We start from the raw sequence: 18,892 nt of genomic DNA on the forward strand, positions 1-18,892 counted from the left end.
TCCCATTGACCTAATGGCAAAAAATTCTGTCGCGCCTACAGCCCAAACCGCTGGACGGATTTTCACCACATTTGCGGCCGGAGCGGTGGCTTGGTCTCGAAAGCGTGCTTTTGTTAATTTGGTGTAAATCCATCCAGTAATTTTTTTTAAACGACCAAAACGTAAGGCAAAATAATTTGTGATATCTATGTTTGCTCCGCAGACACACTTCCCTGTTAGCTTTGCGGACAGGACACCAATTGGCCAATCGGCTTGCGTCATGTCTGTGGACACGCAATGTGTTCTCTGATTGGCTGGGATGAGGCGTGAGGTACGTTATATTGTTTCGATACGCCCGCCAGATTGGATCCGCGAACATCTGCGGACAACACGGCGTGGAAGTGAGCATAAATCCAATTTTGGGGAGTGTGTTGATGTGTATGAGTGCTTGGAGTTGCTGGGGGAGTAAGAGATGGGTCAAATGCTGTATTTGTTTAGGTGGGAGAAGGCCGTGATGTGTTCACGGTGTCTGCGGTTGTCTGCAGACATAGTAAACACTGGGCGTGCTACTGGTTATTTCACTTTACTATGATGTTGGTTTTGGGCCGTTAGTAGAGCTTTGGGTGAAGAGGGTATGTATTGAAGAGTTTGTGCGTTGATTGTATTTATTATTTTGAAGTGGATAGGTTTTGAGGTTGATGTAAGATGTTTTTGGGTTGTGGTTATTTGGTAGGTGTTTGTTTCTATGGGTGTGTTATACTGCAGTGGTTGTGGCCAGGGCCTAGAGTCTTGGGTGCATGGCCAAAGTGTCGTAGGCCTTCGGCCATGCACCCAAGACTCTAGGCCCTGGCTGCAACCACCGCAGCACAACACACCCATGTTATCAAAGATTTTGACTGTGGTATGTGGGCTGTTTAGGGGCTATGTTTTCAAAACTGTGTGTACTGATTGGTAGTAGTGTAATAGTGTGTATAGGATAGTGAGATGATGTGTGTTAGTTTGTTTGTTTGATTGTTATCAGAATGTTGGTATTGAAAACTCTAGGCGCCTCGAAACACTGTGTATAGGCACGTTATAGATGCCATATCATAACATACCATAGGCATTTTGGGTTGTATTTATTGGTGAGGTGTTCGTTTGCATGGCTGTGTTATGTTGCAGTGTTTGTGAGTTTAATTATTATATACTTACTGTTTCTTTTGTTGAAGCTGTATGAAGAGTTTTGGCCAGGTCATGCAGTCAAGATTGTAGTGTTTGGCAACAAGCGCTGCAGCATAAGATACCCATGGAAGCAAACATTTTAGATTGTGGTTTATGGTCAGGTGTTTACTTGAATGGGTGTGTTATGCTGTGGTCTTTGTGAGTCCAATCATGTGTGGGTGAGGTAAGGAAGGAGAAGCGTATAGTTATTTTGTTTGTACCTTTATTAGTTATCATAGAGTGCAAGGTACATATAAGACATAAGTATATAAGGAACATATGGGGCCTCAGCGACTGCAGCTCCAATGTCTCAACTGTGATTTGAAACTCCTTAGTGTTCTCTGTTACGTGGAAGGACGTGTCACGATTCCAGGAACAGAACACTCACGAGCTGATGCATCCACAAGCTAACACTCGTGGTGGAGCCTCGTGGTGATAGGAAAAAATCCGTACAATACTGCACATCTCCCTTCCCTAGCCTCACACTGTCCGCCAAAAGTTCACTCTGAGATTCTCCCACAGTCCCTGTACCCTCACACAAAGTCCTTCATGTGGTCCGGTCTGTGGATGATCCTTCCTGTCCTTGACACGTGTGAGAAGTCTGATTTTGGTTTTGGCAAGGACATTTTTGATAGTACATTCCTAGTCATCACTCCTTTGATACACCTCCCATTCTTCTCTGTCTTCCCACCACTACTCACACTTTCCTGATCCCTATACACAGAATCATTAGGTGCATTCACTCTATATGGTTTTATCACACACACCCTTTCCATGTTCCAAACCCTTCCATCCTCGACTTTTACTGCACGTTTAAAAACTTCAACTACACCTACCGGTTTAGACCACTTGCAAGGTCCATCTCTCAGTACAGGGGGAAGTTTAATCCTTACCAACCCTCCTACTGTTAGAGCTCCTCTCTCCTTTTTTCCATACAAAGAGCTGTCGTGAGCTCGCTTGTTTTTTAACTGTGTGTTTCTAATGTTCTCACATACTTCACCAAAATCCTTTCTTACAACAGTCACTCTCTCCATCCAAGATGGGGTTAACTTAGTGTTTGCTCTGCGTCCCCTACTCAACTCAAATGGAGACATGCCTGTCGTACAATGCAGGGTGAAGCGGTGAGCAATGATTCTCTGCCTAACCACTTCTTCCCAGTTTAGTCCATTTGCCCAAGCCCACCGAATGGCGTCTTTGAGTGTTTTGTTGAACCGCTCAACTACTCCATTAGTCTGTGGGTGACATATGGCGCTTCTTTTGTGTATGATAGAATTTTCTGCACAGAAATTTTGCATTTCCTTAGAATGAAATTGATCACCATTGTCTGTCATGATGCTTTTTGGAAAACCCTCTCTTGCACAAATTTCGGACAAGATATCAATAATTATTTTTGCAGATATACACGGCTTAATCAGAACCTCCACCCACCTGGTCAAAAGGACAATGACTACTAGACAAAATTGTTGTTTGCCATCGCTATAAATTGGACCTAGTATGTCTATGCCCACATCATCCCAAACTTTGCCCGGGATATTCGTCACCACCATAGGATATTTCACATTCATACATGCCCTATCACTTTCATTGCAAAGGATAAAGTCTTGGATGACTCTCTCGATCTGTATGTCACATCCTGGCCACCAAAAGTCATCACGTATTCTTTGTTTTGTCTTTACTATCCCTTGATGACCCTCGTGACCCAATTTGACAATTCTTCAACGTAAACTTGTAGGTGGAATCATTCTGTCACCTCTCATGACTCTGTCATTCTCCACGTTGAGTTCATTTGGAACTCTCCAATAATCCATAAAATTAAGTTCTTCAAATTTTGTTTTCTTTAAGGATTCTTTACTTTGAATAATTTGTTTTAAACGCATCATCAGAGCATCATGTATCTCTGCTTCTTCCCATTCTTTCTTGGATATGGAAAAAGTCTCTATATTTAGGACAACCTCTGAATCAGTCTCATTTCCCTCATCCACCTCAGAAATGTTGTTAAGGCGTGATAAGAAATCAGCAGCACGATTTCTTACACCTGGTACATATTGTACTGTGCAATTGTATTCCTGTAAGAGTATGACCCATCTTTTTATGCAGTTGGAGACATTATCCAACCTTTTGTTCATGATGACATGGATTAACGGTTTGTGATCAGTGCGGAATTCCACCTCTACACCCCAAATGAAGTTTCTGAACTTTTCCGCCACCCATTTGATGACTAATATCTCTTTTTCTATGGCAGCATACGATTTCTCTGCACCTTTTAGCAATCTCGATGCAAAAGCAATCAGAACGTCTTTTCCGTCAACTTCCTGAGTGACAACCGCTCCAAGACCCAAATTACTGGCATCTGTAGTAATTATAGTTTTCTTGCTACTTCTGAAGTTCTTTAATGATTGTGCTCTACTCAATTGTAATTTGATCATTTTGAATTCTTCTTCGCACTCAACATTCCATTCAAAGGTTTTCCTCTTTAAAAGTTCACAAAGTGGAATAGTATGGAGAGCAAAGTCCCTTATGAATTTTGAATAGTATTCTGCCATCCCAATGAAGGTACGTACCTCTTCCTTCGACTTGGCTCTTGGAATGTCCTTTATAGCATCAGCTAACTGCCTCTTTGGTCGTATACCTTCAGCTGAAATCGTATGCCCAAGATATTCAATCTCACAATGGTTAATATTGCATTTTTCTCTACTCAGAGTCCTGCCTGCCTCATACAACTTCTTGCAAACATGTTGTAGTCTTTAGTCGTGTACTTTCTGATCAGCAGCATGCACTAAAATGTCATCTTGAAAGCAGATGATGCCTTGATCCCCTTCAAAAGTTTTGTGGATAATCCTTTGAAAAACTGAGGCAGCTGATATCAACCCAAAAGGTAGTCTCTTATATTGGTACAATCCATCTGATGTAATAAACACTGTCATTTTCTTGGAGTCTTTATGTAGTTTCACCTGGTGGTATGCTGAAGTTAGGTCAAGAGTGGAAAAATATCTCGACGGGCCTCTTGTGGACACAATTTCTTTTATATTAGGGAGTGGATGCCTGTCAGGAACCACGCACTTATTGAGTTCTCTCATGTCCACACATATTCTCAGCTTTCCAGATGTTTTCCTGAGGACAACTAATAGTGAAACCCATTCGCTTGCATCTATACTTTCATTAATACCCTGGTCTTCTAGCGTTTTAATTTCCTTCCTTACCTCTTCCCTCATGGAGAGTGGAATGTTGCGTAATTTTTTTGCCACGGGGTATAATCCGGTCTCATCTTGATTTCATGTGTGAATCCCCGAAGACACCCAATTTCATTTCTGAAAACACCTTTCATCACTTCATCGATTTCTGTGGTCTTCTTGGCCTCTTGGGATTTCATTGTACCATTTTCAGTCGATAATACAGATTCACTGGGCGCAGCATCTAATTTTACTTTGAGTTTGTTCTGATGAGTCCAGCTCAACAAAGGTGTTCTTCCTGCTTTAGTAATATATATTTTGCCATTCGCTTTCCTGTCCTTGAATTTTAGCGTGCCCCAGAACCACCCGATGATATCTATTTTAACTCCTCCATAGGCTCTGGGTCTTATGTCTGGCTCATGTAAGTATTAATGTTTATTCCTGTTCCATAGATTCTGTGGCACGAGAGTGTATTTGGCTCTGGAATCAATCATCACGTGCATGTCAACTCCATCGACACATACTGTGGCCTTGGGACTTTCCATTTCCTCCTCATTTTCTTCGTCCGTTATGACAAATAAGCATTCTTCTCCTTCTTCATCACTACAGTTATCGTTCCCTATCCAATTCGTAGACATATTTTGAACTCTACAACACTGGCCGTAATGTCCCTTGCCTTTGCATTTGCCACTAATAATTCTGAGAGCAGGACACTCCGGGTTATCCACCCAATGATCTGTGCCATCGCATCTGAAACACCTGCCCGTGTTCATTCTCCTAGAATCATTTCTTCGTCTACGTGGACTCTTCCTTCTCACATTGATATTTGGTGCTTTAAAAGTTATCCTGTGCCTCCTGTCTTCATTCATAGGCGGTCTGCAAGTCCTCTCTGGCTTGCTTCTTTGACTTGTAATTTCTGCTACTTGGGCTATAGATTTGCTATTCCTGTTAGCATTGGTCATTGTGACATTATCTTTTGGGATTTCATGCTTGACTTCAACTGTTTGTAATCTGCTTTCTAATTCTTTAACACATCTTTCAGTGTGCTTAACTTCCTTGGCTACACGTAGAACAGTGTCCAAAGTTGGATCATCTTCGGCCCACAATCTTTCCCTTACTTTACTGCTTCTACACTCCAACATGAATTGATCCCTCAGTCTTTCATCCAGCTAGGCATTAAAGTTGCATGTTTTAGCTAATTTTCTTAATCTAGTTATGTATTGTTCCACGCTTTCGCCCTCCTCCTGAACTCTCTTCCCAAATTTGTAGCGTTCTAAGATTGTACTTATCTTTTTTTCATAGTGTTTGCTCATTTTCCTTACAGAGCGTTCATATTAATTTATGTCAGCGTCCTCATCAGGGCTAGTTCTGGTAAGTCTTCAAACTTTTCCTGTCCAGCTGGGCCCAGACAGTGTAGTAACAAGGACTTCTGTTTCTCCACGCTGCAATTCTGACCACATACAACACCGGCATAATGTTCAAATGATTTGATCCATCTTTTTCACGGTGGTGCTGGCTCCCCAACCTCTGACAAGAAGAACATGGGTGGGGGTACACTATTGAAAAACATATTTCTGTCTTCCGCAGGTTTCTCTTTGACGCCAGAATACAGACATTTTGAAGAATGGTGTTTGTGGAAGCACAAAACGGCTGATGGTTAAAAACAGTACTGCTTTTAGTTGAAAACTGTATTGCTCTATATTGATGAGTGGCAAATAGTGTTAAAATCTCTTGTGATCAAAATTTCTGATTGTGACTGTTTAAGTTGTAGTGAAAAAAAAACAATTGCTCTTTTCATTCTTCTCAGTTCATAGGACATTCCTGTGCATAGCAATTGACTTGACTGTGGGACAGACGTTATGGGAAAGCCGCACTGCAGGCCTGCAGGCGTGTATGTCCTTGCTTGGATTCCTAAAGATATATTATGTATCTCCCTTATTTTTTCCCCCTGCTTCCTTTTACTGGCAACAGTTCACTTCATCATTCCCTTCTACATGCAGGCAGCAGGTAAAATGGGGCTCGTATACCGTGTATTACGGTAACAATATGCGGCAAAGCGACGTGAGAGCGACGTGAAGCGGGGATAGTCGGATGCAGCCGGAAGAGACGCGGCAGACTGAGGCTGAATTAAGGGCTTTAGGCAGGGTGCGCAGGTCAGGACACAGCCAGGGGCACTTACTTGGATTGCTGGCCGTTGCAACGTTCACTCAAACGGAGCGGCAGAGGCAGGGCAGGCCCAGACGTTGCTTCCTTCAAGAGAGGGGCTGAGAGTCCTGATTGAGCAGAGCGGCAGCAGCGGGTACCGCGTAGCTGTGGGGGCCGCTGCGACGCTCCGAGATGAGCTTGTTGTGATGAGGCAGTGGGGCCCAGGACTAATCCTCGTCGCCACTTGTAGTGGGTGAGGTAAGGAAGGAGAAGCGCATAGTTATTTTGTTTGTACCTTTATTAGTTATCATAGAGTGCAAGGTACACATAAGACATAAGTATATAAGGAACATATGGGGCCCCAGCGACTGCAGCTCCAACGTCTCAGCTGTGATTTGAAACTCCTTAGTGTTCTCCGTTATGTGGAAGGATGTGTCACGATTCCAGGAACAGAACATTCACGAGCTGATGCACCCAAAAGCTAACACTCGTGGTGGAGCCTCGTGGTGGTAGGAAAGAATCTGTACAATACTGCAGATACCCATGGAAGCAAACATTTTAGATTGTGGTTTATGGTCAGGGGTTTGCTTGAATGGGTGTGTTATGCTGTGGTCTTTGTGAGTCAAATCATTATATACTTACTGTTTGCCTTTTTGTGGTTGTATGCAGTTTTCTCATGACATGGGTAGTTGGAGCAGACATTTCTTTTCAATCACTGTGATAAAAGAACAAAACACATGTTAGTGTAGGTAGTTTATAATCAGTATTGCATTGCATAGTAGACATTTCTGTATTTTGTCGCCCCTCATAGTTAGTACTTTCGAAGTACTATAGTTCAAACCAGTGTACTGTGGAATTTGCTCAGTTCCTGTGTTTGTTGATGAAATCATTGGGTCTCTGGGAAAAAAATCCATGCTGGATTAAAAAACAACTTTCTACGTTGTGGTACAATATATTTCTTTCACTGAGTTCAATAGGAGGAATTGAATATGTGTACGGTTTTTGATTTGTAAGCGGTAGTGGTATTGTTGCAATTAGATAGCAGTTGGTGAATTCTATTTGTCTGTTGTAAAGCTATTGCATTTTGTAAGTGGCTTTCAGTTCCAAAATATTTTCTCTGGATATGTTCTATTTCTTTGAGTAGTTGTTTGGCTGTACCATGTAGAAGTTTGTTATTTAAATTGGCCAGTGCTAAAGCAGGACTTTTGGCATAGTACAGTTTATGGACCAGATTTCTTATAGTTGAATGATATGTTGATATCATTTTGATATGATGGAAGGTGCTTTTTCAAATAGGTCCTGAAATGCAGGCTAATGAAAGTCCTTGTAGTCCTGTGTATTTGCCCACTGGACAGGAGTCCATATTTTGTAGTAGTTTAATTTTGAATTTGTCTTTGCCTTCCACATACTGATTGAGGAACTGGCGTAAAGATGTGAAAGATTTTTTGGCAATGTTACACATTGATGTGCACGGCCATTTGTAGACTGGACGTATTGGTTCAGTGGAATCAGTGGACAGGTGATACTGAGTTTTCTAGGGATATTTTTGTGAGCCGTGTTTCTTGTTCCATAATGGTATTATTAAGTTTTTCATACCCTCGTCCACTGCTATGTATGGCAATTGGGTTTATTTGCTTTTGTTTGTATGCTTCTTCATTGAAATATGGTTCTGTGCTCGTGGTGTGACTACATTCACCTCCACAGATGTTTGTGAAGCTAGCTTTGTTAATATTCTGTTTATTGAGAAGTCTTTTTTGTAGTTTACTACTTTGTTTTGTTAGTGGTTCCATTCTGTTTAAAAGTAAAATAAATTATTTTCTTTTGAGAAGGAGTGCACTGTCTATGAGAGCTTGTAGGATGAATTTTCTACAGTAGGTTTTAAGGGTTGTGTGTGATTTCTCTCCTGTTTTTATAAGGTTCTGAAGGACTCCGTGGTGAAACATTTTTTTTCGTATGCTTACTTACCGCTACATCAGGATTTATAGGTGCAGTGTTAGCACTAGTGGTAGCTGCAGTCTTGTTAATCACTTTCTGTTTCGTTTTACATTTTGAAAGAGGAGGTAAAGTTTCTGTAATGGAAGCTTTGTTTCGCTTAATGACTGTATTAGCTGTTTTTTTAAACATTTTTGTACAAATTCTGCTAGAGGTCGATGCTTATTTTGGAGAGTTTAAGTTTGATTTAGTTTACTTTTTTGCGTTGCTTTCTACAGAGTTTGCAGGTATTCCTTGGGGTCTGCTGGAGAAAAAAGAAAGTGTGTTTTGGGATCTTGTGCAGAGAATGTGTGCTTTAATAATAATAATAATTATAATTTAGCATTTATATAGCGCTACGAACCCTCAGGTATCTGAGCGCTGCTTATTATTACCCACGGTGTGTGGTGCTCATTTATCGACCTCGGATGGATGAAAGGCTGAGTTTGGCCCTGCTTTGTGCATGAGTGTCTTTGTATGATGGTAAGGATGTATGCAGAGGTGTGTGATTGTGCAATAGGCTGCTACATCAGGCTGGGAAGGCTATTCTTGTATTTGTGTGTTACTATACTGGTGTTCAGATTGCAATAGAAAGTATGGAGCTGGTGAGGGGAAGCACTAATATTGAATCTAATGCTGCAGGGTTAATACCATTGTTTGTTCTAGAATACTAGTATTCTACAGTGTTTGAGTAACGGTTAGAACATTATGGCAGGATTGCACTTACTTTTTTGGATGGAAAGAGTCGGTTTCTTCTGAGTTCTTCGTACTTCAGACGCTGCTGCTTTTCAGGGGAGTGGTCTTCAATGCAATTGTGAAAGAAAGAAGTTAGTAAATATGTGTGTTAATAGCACTGTTGTTAGTGTAGACATGGATTTCTTTGCTCTTTCAGTAGTAGTGCTTTCTGATAACTTTGCATAGCATGTACATGCACTTTCCTTTGCCTATGCGCATTCTGGATATTTCATTTAAAATCTGTTAGTTGAATGTACTTTAGAAATGAGTACAATAGTAAGTGCACAGAGCACAGGCGGTGTTATTGGATGATAAGGAGACAGAAGAAATAATTGTATGCTTTGTTTGCTATTTTTACAGAGTTAATGGCAGGAACTATACGGAGAAGTATGCAATATATGCATTTGTGAAGGTGTGGGAAATAAATCAGAAGGATTTGATGGTGTCAGCAGCTTATTACTCAGTAGGTGATTACTAAAGTACTGGGTGATTCTGTGGTGCTTGGAGATGGGAGAGTCTGAAATAAAGTAAGGGTTGCAAGGAACGACCTGTTGCTTGTGTTGCTGACTGGAGGGAAGGGGGGAAATGTTGTATGTCTTGCTTCACAACACTGTACATAGTTGTAGATGATGTCATAGACATGACTGCACCTGTGTACAGTTGAATTCTGTTATACATTCTAGAACGGAATGGGCAATCAGCTGGAATGAGAGAGCGGTCTAGACTGGAAGAACAGTTGTAGAGGCAGGGGTGTTGTTTCAGCTGGGAGCCTTTCCAATTATATTGGCTATTTGTGTGCATAAATAAAGATGCATGTACTCGTCCTGGCTGTGTGTCATTTTAGAACACACTAGAAAGCCTTTTTGCATAATTATACTGTTATTTCTCCCATCTTTTAACATGAAATGACACTTTGTTAGATAGCTGTGTGTGTCGTGTGTGATTACTATTATAATCATTTGTAAAGGAAGTGGACATAATAGAATGTATGTTAAATATGCAGAATGGATACAAAGGAAATTGTATGTACAGCGTATGCACTATAATGCATTAAATGCTATTATGGATGAAATGTGGAGAAATAGGTGGCAGTGGTTACACAAATGATAGCATGAATGAAGAAAATAAAAGTTTGCACATTGCAGTTAATAATATGGGTACATAAAAATGTGGAGAGCAGACAGCTTTGCAAGTGACACTCTATCATAGCAGATGGGAGTAATGACAGTAAGCTTGTTTTCTAGGTTATACAGGGTAAGTGGCAGTTGCTCTGTTTATATGCATTTATTCAAGAGATGTACATGTACTGTGCAGAAAATATTCCTACCTGTACTTTGTGTTCATGCACGTGGATGTGCATGAATCTGCAAGTAGAAATCTTGGAGAGTTTACTAGTAGTTGTTGTGGGTGCTTTTCAGTCACAGCCCAATTATACTCAGAGTGATCAACAGTACATCTGAAATGCTGAATTGTGATGATGGAGTTAGATGTTGAGGTCTTGGATGTGATTGGTGGATGTTTGTGTGACTGCTTAATAGTAGCCAATGAGGGAATGGTGCAGAGAGTGAAGTGGAAACGGTAGAAGGGCTTCGCCAAGTGTTACGCGCTCCGCGAACACAGCAGCTGTTCGCGGAGAGGGCTTGCCACATCTGGGGTTTCTCAGCAAATCCAGTATGGAAAGGGGCTGTAGCGATTAGCCAATCAGGTGTTGAGGTTCTGCTTTGCATTGAGAGAGTCTGTGTGTAGTGAAGATGGCAGAGGTGGAGAAAGTCAGGGTTTTGGTGCTTGGAGATATGTTTGTGAATGGTTTGGAGCAGTATGCCAAATGTAGGAACGTGGGAAACAATTTTGATGTAAAAGGAGTGGAGGTGGTGTGGAGCACTGTGTCTGGTTTCAGTTTGCAGGCAATGGTAGAAGTTTGTCAGGCTATGGCCAGGGTTAACAGTCCACATGTGGTTGTCCTGCACTGTTGTGCTTTGCATTTGGGTTATGTCAGTGCCCCTACTTTGTTGGAAGATTTGCAAAACTTGGTTCAGGCAGTAATGAAACTACTTCCAAATGCCAAGATAATTTTTTGTGGTTTGATACCTAGGCAATATGGGACAATAGTTCTCTTTTTTGTCCTCAGCAAAATGTTGCTAGGTGTTTAATCAACCGAGGCATGTTTGCTTTTATGCTTTTATGACTGGAGCTGGCATGTTCTTTTGCAACAATGACAACATTGACTCTGGTAATGTTGATTACTTTAAAGAAGATGACATGTCTTTATCTTTTATGGGAAACGCCATGCTGTTTTGGAACACAAGGTTTGCTTTGGAGAAGCTAATGTGAAGATTTCTGGAGGAAATTAAGGGGGGAAAAAAACTAAAAGGTGTTTCTGAAGCATCTGCAAAAAAGACAAAAAAAATGGTCTTTTCAGGGCCAATCTCAAAGTGGAAATGTGGCACACTATTGAATTTGTATTTCCCATGCTCAGATTTTATGATTTGTCCGCGGACACATGTATTACATAAAGGGATTTTGAGGCTGAGAGGCATGCAAATGAGACTTAGCAGAGCAAGGGATTGGTCAATAGGGTTTACTGGGTGTGATATGTGAGGAGAGACGTTATCAGAACGTCTTTGTCCTGAGAGGAGAGCATTTAGCTATGGCTGTGTGTTTCAGAAAGCAGATTGTCTGCATTTTGGGAGGTTTGTGTATACATCGGTTGGAGGTGCATGCAGATCGCTGTGGAGTGGCTGCACATCTAGGATTCCCTCATGTGGAGGTACTTATGATGGTGCTTCTGCACGAACTTCCAGCAACAGTTCGCCCTCACAATCCAAGTAACGAGTAAGTGTACTCTAGTTGTGATGTCACTTAGCCCACTACCATTTCATGGTTGACTCCTATATTGTTGTAACTTTGATCTGTCAATGCCAAATGGAGGTACTCTTGCAATTCTATACATCACTCACAATTTGGGGAAATCATAGTGGTCTCCTTATGTTTATTTCATGTACAGCCATGAAGAAATATTTCTTTGTGTTCCAAATGTAATGGAATGCATAGTCGTTCAATAATGTACAGTGTCTCAGTGATATATGTACTGACAACAATGCCATTGGATACTAGATTTGTCATTGTCAAGTAAGATTTAATACACTTATTTTGTTCATTTAAAAACAGTTTGTATCTTTCTCTTTCACAGGTGGTACAGCGCTGGTGGCCTATCGTTCGTTCGTTTACATGGATGCTTCATGGGAGACTTGGACACTGCTTTCGACGAGTAATACCCGCCTGTGTCGTTGGTACCATTAGAGAAACTTTCTCCAGTGACAGCGGTCAGTACGGGGGATTTTCCCTCACTGTGCTGCAACCAGAACTTTATAATGTGTAGTACATTTGTGCCATCAAAATCAGCAACAAAATAAAGCAAAATAACGGAACAATCAAGTGTGTGTCCATTCAGCAGTGTTCCGGCCCTTTCCGCATTCTATGATCGTGTCTCTGACTCTGTCATTCTGTCAAACTAAGAATGTATCCTCTGAGATCACTGTCCTGTGTGTGTCAGGGCCAAACCATGACTTGTAGTTGTTCATCCATCTCAACAAATGTTCCCCGCTGCTGGAAAATTACTGCTTGTTCAACCTTGTGCCCCTCCAAAGCTATTCTTTTCATGTACCAGAAGTGTGACCCTTCCTTGCGGACCACCCCAGAGTTCCTCCCAATAAAACAAGACCCCAGTCACAGTACATTCTGTCCTAAACAAACATGTGTCACTCCACCCCCTTTCTAGCTCTGATGTGCCAGACCTGGCAGCTATCAATTTCGACCCCCACGGTTGTCTCAGGGGCAAGATCCACACACCCTTCACCTCGCTGCTGACCCAAAGTGGAATAGTACAAACACACATATGCAATTTATAGGCCTCTAATATATAACTGCGGTCATGGTTTCAGGGGACAGCGGCCTGGCCGGAGGGGGTTGTAGCAGGGCTTGCTCGGACATTCTCGTACAAGCACATTTTGTCACGGCTCGAGACTTGCTCCTTGCCAAAAATGTTTATGTGATTTGCCATGTAAACAGGAGATGGGCTGAGCTGACAGATGGTGTGGGCTGGCTGTGTAAGTTGCTGGGAGAGTGCAAAGTTCTCCAGAGGAACAAAGTAAATCACTAGAAATTTCGCACATCATTGGTGGATGGTAAGCAAAGAATTCATGTTTTTCAAAAACATTTCCAATGCCACTATGGTCTGAAGGGTTATTGGCTCCCATTCTGAGTGAAGTTCAGCGGCTATGAATTTTTGCTTGTGAGCTGAAGAAACCCACACATCGTACACAGTATAAGGTTCAATTGTTTTTCAACCTTGAAAGAAAGCAAGGATTCCGAGAGGAATAAATGAAGGGAGGGGTGTAATACCATTAAATATGATAAGGGTCACCATTCCAAAATTGGACAAAGGAAGATGTAATTTCATTTTATCAAAACTCGTTGACCTGAACGGAGTGTCTGCGTTACGCTGAGAAATTGGAAATACCGAATATTATGTATGTTTTACTTTCGACAATTTTATAGATCAACGAGTCAACTTATCATTCGCCGACCGTTATTGCTGGCTTACATTGTACTCGGTTGTTCTTTGTGGCATATTGCAACGATACGCAAATACAACCTGTGTGTGTACTTGTCTTTGGCCCGGGCACATGGCCAGTCCAGCATCAAGATGCACACAGTGCACCACTGGGTTCCCCCAGGTTCCACAAACGCCTAATTTAACGCTAATATTTAATAAAAATTCCGTCAATTTGTTCTTCTTGCACTTAGCTTGCTTCCTGATTGTGGCGTTAGCTTCTGCATCCCATTTCTAGCTGAACATACTCCATAGCACTAACCTCTGAAGCAAATTGTGGACTACTTTCCACGTTGTTTTCTCTGTGTTCCCATTGTTTCATGTCTGTGTTCATCCTTAGTTTTAAGATGGGGCTGAATTAATGGGTGAAATTATAAATTGTAATAAAGATCGGCTACTGACACACATTTCTGTTATGTTTCTGAAACAACTACATTCTGCCTTTCTGTCATCGATTCCAGATACCAACTGACAGGTTTTTTAACCGGCAGCTGCAGATACACTTGAATGGCTGGATCACAATGACCCTTTTTTGGGACAATCGCCACGGGCCGATATGCCCTTACGCGGTACCAGCGATAAGGAGCAACCTGACATCGTTTACAGTGGCTTAGCGGCAAGCTGATGCAAAAGCCTTGCGATTGACGGTGCGTCTAATGCGCTTCTTATACCCAAAGGAACACCGCGTGACTCACGATAAACATTTGTGGATGCAGAACAAAGAAAATAATTACCCATTTGCTTGAATATGGCAATCGCCGGATGTTCCCGGAGCGTTTATTGTAAAATAAAAGTACTTTACAAATTGTACAGTTTTGCTATTTTCTTAAAAAGTATAGTTTTATGTTCAGAATTGGGACGCTCTGTCTTGTGAGATGATGTGTGTTGATATTCCGGGTTGTCCGTCAACTAACGTTAAAACGTAGATGATGACTGGGTGCGTTTGGCTACGCTCCCCAGTAACGTCCTGGAGATAGGCGGAGATTATCTCTAGGTTTGGTGATGTCAGCCTCATGGACTGGGCATATGAATTAGTGCCGCCAGGGCAGTCCACCTTGGGCGATGCAGCAATGGATAAGATTATCACAAGATGGCCCGCGCCCTGCTGCCTGATTTCGCATGTGTAAAAAAGAGGAAAAGTACGGTAACGTGCATAGGGAATGTTTGTACGATCGATCAACGTATGCTTAAAACCAAATGCCCGAACTCTCAGGAAAATCATATTCCTTTAATAGATCCATTTTTTGCTCCGTTTGCTGCAGATGATTGTGTAAGGTCTCTGTTTCTGTATTACCTTTAATGTATGTCTGGTCTGTGAAAAAGAAATGGTTAAGTACACATAAAGTCATGGTTATTAATTGGTTTATATAGAGAAATGTAGTGTCTACCATTAGTATCACTGTTGTCACTCATTTCATCGTGATGAAAATTGTCTTCCATCCATTCCAAAGTACTAGACATTTCTGTGTAAAAAAAAAAATATTACTTTTAGTGTACATAATACTCAAAGTTAAAACATATATACCAGGGGTCTCCAACCTTTACGTTAGCTAGAGCTACTTGTAGTGGAGGCCAACAGTGGAGAGCTACTAGCGGACGATATCGGGGTGGGGATATTTATAAACCTTGGAATTTTTACCAATATTTTTTTGGCTCGATTATTTCCCCTCTATAAACAGATGGAATAACATATGCCTTCACGAATATATTAAGAACTTCAAAAACCTCTTTGTTGCATTATTTATTTATTAGTAGCTGTCTCAAAAAGACAGATATTTGTTGGACTACCACACAAATATCCTGTAATTTTTGTGCCCCTTCCTTTGCGTTTTATGCAGGCTTTCTACATGCCTGGCACACTATTGTTTTCTAAATGTGCATTTCACACTTACATTAAAAAAAACAAAAGTAATTTCCAAATTGAAAAATGTTGCTTGCGTTCACAAGTTTTCTTTGAAATGTTTTTTTTTGTCAGACACCACACATACTCTGTTATTTGCCAGTAAGATAGCTCAGCGGGTTGAGCGCTCGCTGCTGCGATCTGAGCGTGATCTGCAGGTCGCAGGTTAAAATCCCAGCAAGGCCAACTCAGCCTTTCATCCTTCTGGGGTCGATACATGAGTACCAATTTCAGTTGGGTGATATTGCATGTAAATATGTGCTCTGTAAAGCGCTTTGGATTAAGGCGCTATATAAATAACAAATCATTATCATTATTTGTGTGCCCCTCTGTGTTTTAGCACAAGTTATATTTATAAAGATGTTATATGCTTGTCAAACTGGTTAATCACAAATAAATGCTTCTGTTATGCTGACAGCAGTTTTTAGGAAATTAAACTGTGGGTTCATGGGTGCCAACTTTTGATTTTCACAGGGGCAGAAATATCCCCACCTCAGCCCTGAATATAAGCAAGCAACCAGCCCAACCCATACCCTGGCCAAACACATTGCATAGCACTTTTTTTATAGTGCATTGCAAAAAGTCATACGATTAACAACCTGTAGTTTTGAATATATAACATCTCAGCATCGGTCTTTCAACCTGCTGAACTACCCTGGTAGGCTTCTACTGTACAGCGTGTCTATGGATTGCTTAATGTACTAAAAGTGGGTGTACCAGTGTCATGGAAGTGATTTAAAGTGGAAATGTACGGTGTGGAATTTGGAAAGAAACCACCTGAAAGAAATTGCACCATTTTTTTAAATATTATTTTGAACATTTCCAGGCGAGCGGCAGTGCTACTGTGATATTTTCATTGCGTGGTCACAATGATCCTGCCCCAGCCCCTCCAACATCTCTGGCAAACAAGAGCAGCTTGCTTAAGAAAGACTGTTGTGGTGGCGCACAAGGCCAACTGTGGTACTACAGGCGGCCTGCAGAAGCATAATGTGATACTGACATTTGTCAGTGGATTTACAAGCAGTTCCAAGTGGCACAGTAGCCAAGCTCTCTGCCTGCAATTGGGCTGACTGGATCCTGAACACGGAACATGGGTGCAAAAAGCACCATTAAATAATATAACTTAGGATAAATGTTTATTTTTCGGTATCTTCACTGTTTGGCGACCTCTGATATATACAATAAAAGTAGTGTACTAACTAGTTTCTTGCTACGTTTTGCTGTTACTGCTGCGTAGGTGTGCTGTTGATTTTTGCTATACAGTTTCTGTGAGGTAATTCTGTTGGAGGCATATTTATTTTGTTTTGGTATATTCCATTATGTTGCATATGCTATGTAATTGAATGGTTGGTGTCTTACATATACAGTTTCCACTTTTTTATTATTGAATGTAATGTATGTATCTGTTGATTTTTGAACATGTTCAGTGTTTTTATTGCATGATACAACAATGTAAGATACCCCCTGAGTTTTTGGATAGTGTTGCTGTTGACCACATCCGTCCGCGGACAAGTGTATAGTCCACAGACATCAGAACCACTGGCACAGGTAGGGGGTTCACTATGTTCTATGTTATATGTATATAAATTAAGGGAATTCTAATAAACATTTATCAAATTTATATTATCTTTATCTATATTCAGTAAAAAAGTGTTGTAAAAGGGACGTTATGGTTAAGTTGCGCTACTAAAAACCTATGAATTTCAGTGAAAGAAACGTTGTTAAGGGGACGTTATGGTTCCAAGTAAAACCCTGAAATTCGCCAGTTATGGTAACCTAAGCAATCATAACTCACGCCACCACCGTGTACTGCTAAGACTAACACTCGGGACATCAAAGATGACATCATAAATGTCATTCATGACATCACTGATGACATCACATATGCATTTACTTTTCATGAAAAGTCTGTACAAGGGATTGTTATTGTAATGTTGATAAAAAAGTGTCAAGGATCATTGGAATAAATATTATGAGGTACGTAGTGCATTAATCAATGCATTGATGCAAATAGCATTCTATTATGAAGTAATTTCCAGTATACTAATTTGCTCATGTAGAAACATAGGCATTGTGTGCAGCATACATGATGGAGGTGCAATATTAATAATCTTGCCATGTTGAATAGTGAAATGATAACTGCTTTCTTATTAGAGTTTTGTCTACTATGAAACATTTAATAAGTAAAACCCACTTAGTACATAATTGCATTATTACAGACAAAACACAAAGAGACAAGAACACATACATATACGAGCATATATAGGGAAAGGGAAGTAAGCCAAAAAGAAGCAGTACTACCAGACAATGTTCATAACCTAACTGCTTATCTTCATGCACAGAAATGATTGCTCTGCTTCAAAGCTGATACTTCCCCTATTTATATGTATCACATGATGTGACTGGACCCTAAGGAAAGTAGTGTGAGTACAATGAGTACAATGTTTACAAATATGAGCATATACAGGGAAAGTGCAGTAATTAAAAAACAGCTAAACTATCAGAAACTGCTGATAACCCTACTGATTATCTTCATGCACAGAAAGGATTGCTCTCTTTCAAGCCTGTGTCTTCCCCTATGTATGTGTTTCATATGCTCTGAGTGTACCCTAAGGAAATTACTGTAAGAACATATTTGAAGTATAAGTCTACAAACATAGTACCTTTTGAATGTTTAGTTCCTGACTGTTACTGAAAAAAAACATGTGGCCTAGATATGTCAGTAAAGGAAAAAAGAGGGAGCCAGACATGTGATGACATCAGTGATCAGATAGGGTTTGAGCGGGCACTGCTAATTAACTAAATCCTGAAGCAGATGATGAGTACTCCAATGTTGTTTGTGGGGTGCAGCCCACTAACTTGTGCTACCGTGTGACAGCACAAAAAATGTGAACTACGTGAAAAAAAGGACCTAGGCAATGTTGCCTGCGGTGTGGGCCGCACACCCTAATATCCCGTTGGGATTCTTTGAATTTTATGCTATCTTGGTATTCCAATAAAGAAATTTGTTTAATGCGTGAGTTTTCCAATTTATTAATTAATCTTCAAAAGTTATTATCATTGCTTCTCTATAAGCAAAACATCATTGTGGTGGCCAATGCATTTCGGACTAAATAGCCCTTTATGATGTCATCTTTGATGTTCTGGGTGTTAGTCTTAGCAGTACACGGTGGTGGCACG

Source organism: Ambystoma mexicanum, chromosome 14, assembly GCF_040938575.1.
Source record: "Ambystoma mexicanum isolate Mex_15411 chromosome 14, UKY_AmexF1_1, whole genome shotgun sequence".
In the NCBI taxonomy this organism is placed as follows: Eukaryota; Metazoa; Chordata; class Amphibia; order Caudata; family Ambystomatidae; genus Ambystoma; species Ambystoma mexicanum.